We start from the raw sequence: 10,456 nt of genomic DNA on the forward strand, positions 1-10,456 counted from the left end.
CCTAAGATTTTCGACCGTCCTGAGTTCAAAAGTGATGTCCGTTTTGCCATCTGATCTCTCCTTTATTTTGAAATGACTATAATGCCCCTAAAATACATAAAATACTTAATTAAAATAAAATACATGTAATTAAATCACAAGAAGGTTAAATACATAAAAGTAAGGGTTGTTAATAAGACTTGAAATGTAAAATGACGGTTTTCTCCTTTATAAATATGTATTTTCTAACACTCAACAGTGATAGTTGTGTCGACACAGAATATGGACTGGCTTGCCCATAATGAGGGTGTGGAGGAGATTGTCCCTTCATTGGCCTACATTCGTTGAGTCTATAACATGAGGTGTTGATTAAAAACATTAGACCGCCTGAGTGTGACGGGAGAAGTCGATTATGTCTTCATCCTCTTTGTTTGTCCTTTCAACTTTAAGTATATATATACTTCCTGCTAAAGCCAACATCTTCTTAGAAACTTCAATAGGAATAGTGAAGGAGGATACTGGAGAGATCTAATCCATAAGTGAGGTAACTTTTTCTTGCTTGATGAACCAAAATGACTGTACGTCTGCAACCTCTTCTGGTTAAAAAAACTCAACTACATATAACTTCATTATCTGTCTCCAATGGTCACAAACTTTCTAGACCTTTTTAATTTGCTTCCTCTGCAAAGGAGATTACAACAAGGGGTATAAGACCATGTTTAGTTAAGAAGGATGACGGCTGGGTTATATTTATTGGAGAGTTGCTACATAAAGATTAGTGAGGCAGTTCTCCAACAGTTCTTTAACCGGAATCAGGAAGAAAGGGGAGCCACAACCACATCGCTATTGTATAGAGAGCCATCTGATTTGACTAAGCGGAACAATGCCACATCGGCTAAAAATTGACCTTAAATTAATAATATAATATAAGCTTGAGGCAACATTTATTGTAAGTTTGTAGATCTATCTATCACGGGGATAAGTGTTTTGCATAGCAACCTGTGTGGCACTTAGATAACTTCTAGCTCAAAAGTTGTTAAGTAAGCCTTTAGATCTTTTCAAGCTAGCTAAGTAAGGATGCTTGCGGAAATGCTAGAGAGAAAAATGAGTAATATGACCAAATATAATTTTATTACTTATAAAGAAAAAATACAAGAAATCTTTTTACAAGAGAGTTGGAGTGGCTTGTGTGTTGTGTGTGTGTGCTAGTGTGATTTGTGTGGTGTGGTGGTGAGCAAATGGTGAAAGCTCACCCCTATTTATAGAGTTGCTCCCTAGGTCTAGAGTAATCTTGTAACTTGCCTAAAAATCTATCCATTTACAATGTGTATAGAGTTTTAGAAATCAAGCGGGGCTTGATGAATGTGGATTGTTCGCTTGCTAAGCACACCACGACTTGTTAGTTGTATAAGGCGGCCCATCGCTAAGTGCACCCTGCTGCTAAGCACATCTTGCTGTTAGGTAGACTTTTACTGAGCATACTCGCGCGGCCCAATAAGCCCCCATTTTTGGCAAATTTGAGCGGCCCGTGACATATTGCTAGTTTAACATCCTAATCCATTTTAATTTGTAGTTATCTTTTTAGACAGATTGATATATAGTTATCTTTTGAAGTATGAATTAAATCTTTTATTATTATTATTATTATTTTGAAAGATAAATTAAGTATGCTGTAGTACAATTAGAAAACCAAAATTTTCAAATGCGAGGTGTAGAAACATTTGCTAGTCTAATGATACGTCTGAAATGTGCACAGAAATAACAAGCATGTGTTTTGCAATACTAAAAAAATGCGTTCAGTTTATGACGTTCAATATCACTTATATTCTGAACATACATAAAATAAATTAGGGAGAGAAAAAATAATGTTAAATATTTACAAATTAATATCACTACTCTACCCTTAACATATGTCATGGAATGTCAAAAGGCTTGAATGAAGATCCTCTCCCTTTAGGTAGTGTTTACTTTTCGGATTGGAATGGAAATGCTCAAGAGTTGGAATCTTGGGATTGAAAGTGTGGAGCGGGATTAGGAGTATGTTGTTTACTTACACTAGAATAGGAGTATGGAATAGAAATTAAAATCTCATTTATGTGTTTACTTTGTTTTGGATTAGGAGTGAATTATTTCAAATTACTGTTTTACTCTTATTTAAAGAATTTCAGTTTTTAATTACAAAGTAAAAAAATATATTTGTAAAATAAACTATGTATTTTATTAATTTTAATTATATAAATTAAAAATTATTCATAAGAGCAACACGAATGAAACATTATTATTAATAATATAGTATAAAATTAATATTATAATAAACTATTTGTTATTATTAATTATTAATATTAAATAAATATAATACATTAAAAATTAAATAAATATAATAATGTTATATTTTCAAATAAAGATAGTATATAGTAATATTATTAATAATCAAATAAATATGGTTATAGTAATATTATATTCTCAATATTAATAATTAATTCCTCCATAGAGAGTGGGAATCTCACTTCTCATTTAAAAAATAAGTGGAACCCATAGAGTGGAACTCCCAATTCCCTTCTTAGATGTATAAGTAAACAAGTAAATAAATGCACCATTAATCTAATTAAACTCTCTTTGTAGCAAATTAAGAATTTTAATTCTATGATAATCTGTTGTTCTAATAACCATCCAAGATCCCTTACTTCTTGGGCTGTAGGATCATATGAAAGTTGTCGTTGCAATTTTTTGCTCGACACGTAATAACTAACTTTTTGCTTTGGATTCCTTTCTATATTAAGCTTTGTGAATCATCTCTCAATGATATGAAAGTTTCTATTGTCAAAGGTTCTGCAAAAGAAATGAAACTGTCAAAAGGTGCCGGGGTTGCCGGCGATGACCCTCTGACGCTCAAGTCAGCTTTTCAAATTTTATTATAAAGAGAGAATTTAAAGAAAGAAGGACAACATTTTGTTACCATTTTTTTTCTCCTCCTCTTGTGTGAGAAGTTCTGATCATTATATAGGCAGTTTGATTCATGAGGTGGAGGTGTCATCATAACACGTGGCATTGTTTTAGTGACAAGTGTCCGCAAAACTCATGTATGAAGACACCTGTCATTACGTGTCAAGCTTGCTCACTATCAAGTCCTCTTTGGACACTTGTCATGATTTCGAGCTCTTGACCTTCGTTGGGCTCAAGCACTTCAGCTCTTATGTTGGTTCCTTATAAAGAGGATTAGTTTTGCGGCATTTCACATGTATGTAACCTTTGTAGAATGTTACTTTCAAGTAAATGCTGAACATCTAGGTCATTATTCGTAGAAAATTGACCTAGGTCATTCTTTGTAATGAATAGACCTAGGTTGCTCTTTGTAGACACAAACGTTTGGCATTTTACCGAAGAGTTGCCCTTTGGGCGTTTAAAATGGACCTAGGTCATTCTTTATGAAGAGTGGACTTAAGTCGCTCTTTGTAGAAAATAAATCTAGGTTACTTTTGTAGAAACTTACCTTTAGCGCTTTGTCGAAGAGTTGCCCTTTGGGCGTTTTATTTAGAATGGACCTAGGTCATTCTTTATAAAAAGTTGACCTAGGTCGCTCTTTGTAGAAGATGGATCTATGTCACTTTTTGTAGAAACTTATCTTTAGCGCTTTGCCAAAGAATTTCCCTTTGGGCGTTTTATTTAGAATGGACTTAGGTCCTTCTTTATAAAGAGTGGACCTAGATCGTTTTCTGTAGAAAATGGATCTATGTCGTTTTTTGTAGAAACTTATCTTTAGCGCTTTACCGAAGAATTGTCCTTTGGACGTTTTATTTAAAATGGACCTGGGTAACTACTTATTGGGCCTATACTCATGTGGGCTTCTCTTTTTTTTGTTGGAGCTTATTATAATTTTGGTACAACAAAAAAGTAGTCTTCCGTTTACAAAAACCTAAGAAAATTGCACCATTCTTCCCAAATCCAAGTGAATAACCAATCCCCACTATTGGTTCATCACAATTAATTGTTTGATCCAATAATTCATCTTTTTTTCATCACCCTCAAATTTAAACATTATTGATTGAATCTAGTTATGTATAACACGCTCAGAGAGTCATTGTGAAACCCTAATAGCTAATACTCTCCTACGCGTGATTCGTGAACTTATGGCTTTTGAATCTCTTGGAATTTCTCATCACCCGTAGGAAATGAAAGGATTAATTTGGACTTGGTTCTTGAAGTGTATATTCCAGCTAGAGATTCGTGAGAATAGTCGTTAACTTTGTCATTAATTGTACAACATGCTTATAAAAATTACCTTGTACGTAGTCGATATTTGTAGGATCTAATCCAAATGCAATGCTATAATCTAAAGGATTTGAATAACATGGAATTAAATCACTAAATCTTGTTAGAACCTTTTATTCTTTTCTAAATTCTATTAGGACTGCCCGTAAAATCTTTGATGCCCGTAAATCTTGGTATACATTAGACAAGAACCTTAAAAACTATAATGACAACAATAATATTATTATTTCGCCATTAAGTATCAAATTATCATTGATGATGGACAAGAACGTCGTGTAAACAGTTCTTTTTCCTTGATGAACCACTCGCAAATATATGGTACGAAAAGGTTTGTGAGCCCAAAATCCAAATCTGGAAAATTTTGTTTATGGGTTAAGTCCTACGATTCCTCTATGGAATTAACCTAGCAAAATTTCCATCCTCAGACAGATGCATGGTGCAAGCATTTTCCGTTAGTGTGAAAGTTTGATCAAAACAAAAATATATAAGAAAAATGAATATCAAGCGACGTATATATAAAAAAACCAATAATAACATGCTCCTGACATTTTAAGAGATTTTATTCAAAGAGACATCTGTTTTATGGCCCTTGCCGAAGCAAAGGAACTTAACAATTAAAATAAAAGATACAATTTTGGGGGGAATATATGAGGCTTACCCTTAGCAAAACCATCGCACCAAATCCCTTTACCCTGGTTATATATTTAGGCCAAAAAAAAAATAAAAATGAGATCACTCAATTCCTTTTATCTTCACAGTATGAAATTGTAGACCAAAGTCTGCATGCTAGAGCAGAGAGAGAGAGAGAGAACTCGTACCATATCTTGATTGTGAATTAATTGACAGCTCCTACACGCTTGTAAAGGATCAAGTGGAGCTGGAATGGGACTTCTTATTCAAGAATGGATTATAAGAAGTTGCAAGAAAATGAGGAAGGAAAATCATGGATGGGATATTTGTCTGCAAAAAGTTTCGTACCTATAATAATTTAGAGTTAATATATTTACAAACTTGTGATACAAAATTTGTATTCCGAATAATGTTGTGTGGCACATAATGTGTTATTCATTCATTAGTATTGTGAAATCATCTCATGAATGATGACATAAAAAGTTAACTATTACTAAACATATGATAGTCACTGATTGGTGACACATTATTTAGTATACAAATTTTGTATCCCAACTTTAAGTATATCATTATTTCTTTACAAAAGCTTACATTTTCCACATTTCTATTACCATTTGATTTGTGAATTTGTGGAGATAAAATTCTTGTATGGCTTGATTTTGTGGAAATAAAGAATTCTTAATTTTTAAGATTGAAAGGGATTGGTGAACAAGTAAAAATAATAATTGATACTAAGAAGGATAATTTGTATTCATATTGATTTTACATGTTACCACAACTATAATAGAAAGGGCATCTTTAACTTTGAATTTTGTGAAAAATCATAGTAAAATCAGATGGGAGAAACTAATTATATATATAGAAAAAGATATATTTTATAGTCTTGATGATGATGCTATTATTCAATATTTTCAACATATGAAAATACGTTGAGAACAATAATAAATGTATTGAATTGAATATATTAATAAATTTTTATTTTAATGTTGAATATTTTTAAATTATATTTTATCTTAACTTAGCCCCTGTTAGATTGAATTCTGGCACCATCACAATTTGACACTGTTAAAAATTCACCCGTGCCACAATTGTCTTGCCACATCCAAACTAGTATTAATCCAACCCATTTAGGGTTGCGAAAATCCGGATCCGGATTCGTATTTCTATATTTGGATCCGCAAAAAAAGATGCAGATCCGGATGCGGGTAATATCCACAACGAATACGGGGGGATATTCCGGATATCCGGATACGCAAAAATTAAAATTCAATAATTTAATATATAATTTAAAAATTCAATAATTTACCTAACAATATCAAATAAAATCCAATCATAATTTAACAATTGATAATTCAACACGAATAACATACAATTATCTCATAAATCTACAAATAAAATTTTATTTTTTATTGTTTATTTCATTTTTAATATATTTTTTAATTTAAAATAAAATTCAATAATTTACCTAATAAAATCAAATAAAATTCAATCATAATCAAACAATTAATAATTCAACATGAATAATATACAACAACGTCATAAATCCACAAATAAAATTTATTTTTTTAATTTTTTATTTAATTTTTAATATATATATTTTTTAACTTAATTTTTTAATTTAAAATAAAATTTATTCGGAACCGGAACCTTATGGATCCCAAATTTCCATATCCAAATCTGAGCCGGATCTGGATTTAATTGCCATCCCTAAACCCATTTTCACGAAAACAAGACTAATTAACCTGATTTTTATGTTCATTGATACAGCCTCACAAGATTCTTGAACCTTCTGTTTACCTTATTTATTTTGACGTAAGGATCCATATGTCAATAGAATTAATATCTATCTAAATTCACTAAAATGTGCCTTTTTCATCAGGGACAAGGCTAATCCAGCACAAGGAAGAGCAGCTACCCTGACTTGATTAAAAGAAAAAAAGAAAAAAAAAACTAATTATTTAATTGTGACATTTTAGATTACATTCAATATTGTTACCTTAGTCTCTTATAAATTAAATTTCTGACTTCCTCTTTGATTACGTGCCCAATTAAAAATTGACTTCGTACCGGTAATTGAAGATAAACAAGGGATAATTAAGGTCTTGTTGTTGAGAATCGATACATATAGACTTTAGATTTATAGCATATATTAAAAATATTTATAACATTTTAGTAAACAGGCATGTAATACGGGTCTACGCTAATTATTTTATCTAAGAGGTTAGAATTGTTATATCTCCCATTTTCTAGATGTATATTTTATCAATAAATTTTCCTTTTCTGTCGAGGTTATAAAAAAAATAAAAAATAAAAATAAATCAAGTAAACTAGTAGAAAGATGCCGACACACACACACACACACATTTAAAATTCTTAATTTGAGCCTCCATTGATTTTGAGTAACTGATGGCTTATCTGCAGACATATGCTTGCTTCTATGAATTTTTGAGTAACACATACTTATAGAGACAATAATGATTTCTCAAGTTATCATGTAATTATCTTAATTTTTTTTTTGTCTGAAGTTTTTCCATGTCAATAAATGTGACATTAAAGTCCCATTAGATATACGCTAGAACCGTATATACAATAAGTAATTAATAATTTTACTTACTTGTACTCATAATCAATCTTTCTATAGTTTTAATTCTCTTTAGTCTTACAATTTTCTTTTTATGTTGAAAAAAAAAATATTCCGTTGGCTATCTCTAATTTGGCTAAAAAATAACCAAAAAAAAAAACGAAAATAATTATCCCATCCCCAAAAAAACACGTTTTTGGAGATCATTTGGAAACCAATGATCAATTGTACATTGATCGAACAATAACACTAGAAATACAAACTCTATCCATATGATAAACAAAATTAATGGATCAATGTTATATTATTGTTGCATGTCTTAAAAATTTGAAATATATTTAAGACGCGTTTGGGACAGCTGCGCTGCCACAGCACAACTGCTCCCCATACCTATTTTAAGAGAATATTCTCTTAGAATATGGCATGGGGAACAGCTGGCCCAAACGCGCTATTATATTGTGATAATTCATCAATTGGATATCAGTTTATCAGTTTTGATAGGAATAGATAATTGTATCTTGATACCGTAATTGATTGGATTGGCTGGTCATAGCATTCTATTTGACTTCTACTAGAGGTTCAACTGTTCAAGTCAATACCTTGACCATGTCATTTTTTATATACAGATGTCATCGAATAAAATTGATAGGCTAATCTTTTTTTAATCAATTGATTAATAGCGTATTCCAAACGTTTGAATTTTCGTTTTTATTTTCTTAAATTCTTTATGTACAATGCGATTCATGACTAGTTATAGTTATATCTAACTTTTCTCTATTAAGAATGTCTTTATTTTAACAAAAAAAAAGTAGGTCGGGTTTCTAACAAATTAAAATCTGTAAATTTTTATATTTTAATGGGATCTTCATTCCTCACTTTGTTATAAAATTATATTTATATACTATCATTAAAAAACACATATTATAAAATTTTTAAAAACTTTGAAAAATTCAAATCAGAAAAAAATCTTAATCATATCGAGATGTCCACATTTAAGCACCAAATTTATTTATTTTTTGATATTCTTCATGATTATTGAAAAATTTATTGTTGTTTGTTCACGATTATTGAGGACACATGAATCAATCACTTAATAAATGTAGTCTTTGGCCGTTTCGTATACTGAAATTTTTGTACTAAAGTTGCTGTTAAGAGAGACGCGTATGTGCCTGTTTCACACGAAGTTGCCTTGTGGTCTGTGGTGAAGGTCTCCAATTTTTCGTCAAGGCCAACATGAGGAAGTTTCGGAGGGAAATTTACGATAAGGACCATTTAATTTTTTTTTTAATCTTATAAAAGAAATTAAAAATTTTGTACATAAGTTTCAAACTCCAGTAAACCTCCATGAATAAAATAGTGGATAAATTAATAATTTTAATTAAATAATAAAATCTTCTAATCCCAACTTGGGTCAGTGTACTAAATTAATAATTTTACTAAATGCATAAGATAAATTTGAATTATTTTGGCTCAATAAAAATATAGAGGGAAATTGTCCTTTTTAATCCTAAATTTTGATGTATTCACCCATTTCATTCTTATTATTTAAATAATAGTATGTCCAAAAAATAAAATAAAATAAAAACAAAAAATATATATTAACTTTTGTTAAGGCTCACAATATTGTAAGAAATTAAATTACTAAGGTTTTTGGACATTAATAAAAAAAATTAATATATAAATTTTTTAGTAGATGTTCTACAAAAATTACTATATGTTCTTTTTGTTTCTATTTTATTTTTTGGGGGCTAAATTGGTAATTTAATTTTTTTCTTTTTATTGATGTAAAAAAAAGAAACATTATTGTAAGAGGGTAATATTGTAAATCAAGCCAAAAGGAACAAAAAATAATTGCAAGGGCATCAATTATTTAATGGCAGGGAAGTTTTCAGATATTTTTAAAAGTATAGCGAATAATAGGAAATAACCTAAAAAATATAGAGACTAAACAAATTTTTACCCTAAGTATGTAGATATACTAAGAAAACTCTTCTTAAAAGATCTATTTTTAAATTAATAAATATTCATTTATAAATAAGTTAATAAATTTCATTTATTGATAAATAAATAACTTTGTTCAAATAATATTTTATTTTAGTCCCAATAATATTATTTGATAAAGAAAATACAAATCTTAAAGTAGAGAGAAAAATAAGTGAAGAGTAAGTTTGAGATTTAAAAAGTTTTAATTTTAATAAATAATATATTTATTTTAGGTGGGTGTAGAAAGAAATTTAATATGTTCAAATTGTCCCCACCAATAACTTTTTATAATAAGAGAAATTACATTTCCACTACCTTCATTTTGTCATATGTACATCTAAATAAGACTAAATTTTAACATGTTATTTGCACCACTTTTATTTATAAATTTATATTAATTAACTACTTTGACAATAAGAATTTAAATAAAATAATTATTTTACCCTTAAATGAATTAAAAGACTATTTTACCCTTAAAAAATTTAAGATAAAGAAATTATAGTTACATTTAATTAATTGATAAAATATTATTGAAAAATTGGATGTGTGAGTACCATTTAATTAATTGATAAAATTAATAATTTAATTAATTGATAAAATCAATCCTTTTGACCTAAAAAACGTGAAATGCTCATCTCAAATGTTTTACTGTTTTTATTTTTTTATATCAATCATACAATCACCATTATCAAACAATTTTCATTTTTAAATCAACAACCAAAATAACAATAGTCTAAACTAAATTTGAATAATAAAAAAATATAATTACAACAATTATCAATTAAAACTTATAATTATAAACATTAACATCTTGAATTTTGAGATTTATTTATTTTATTAAATTCATATATATTCTTGAAATTATAATTTTTTATTTTTAAAAATTTTTGTAAGATAAAATGATTTTTTAATTCATTTAAGGGTAAAATATGTATTTTATTTAAATTCTTGGTATCGAAGTGATTGATTGAAATAAGTTTATAAGAGAGAATTGGGTAAAAGCTTATGTAGCCC

The sequence above is a fragment of the Citrus clementina genome, unplaced genomic scaffold (assembly GCF_000493195.1).
Source record: "Citrus clementina cultivar Clemenules unplaced genomic scaffold, Citrus_clementina_v1.0 scaffold_8, whole genome shotgun sequence".
NCBI classification, from domain to species: domain Eukaryota; kingdom Viridiplantae; phylum Streptophyta; class Magnoliopsida; order Sapindales; family Rutaceae; genus Citrus; species Citrus x clementina.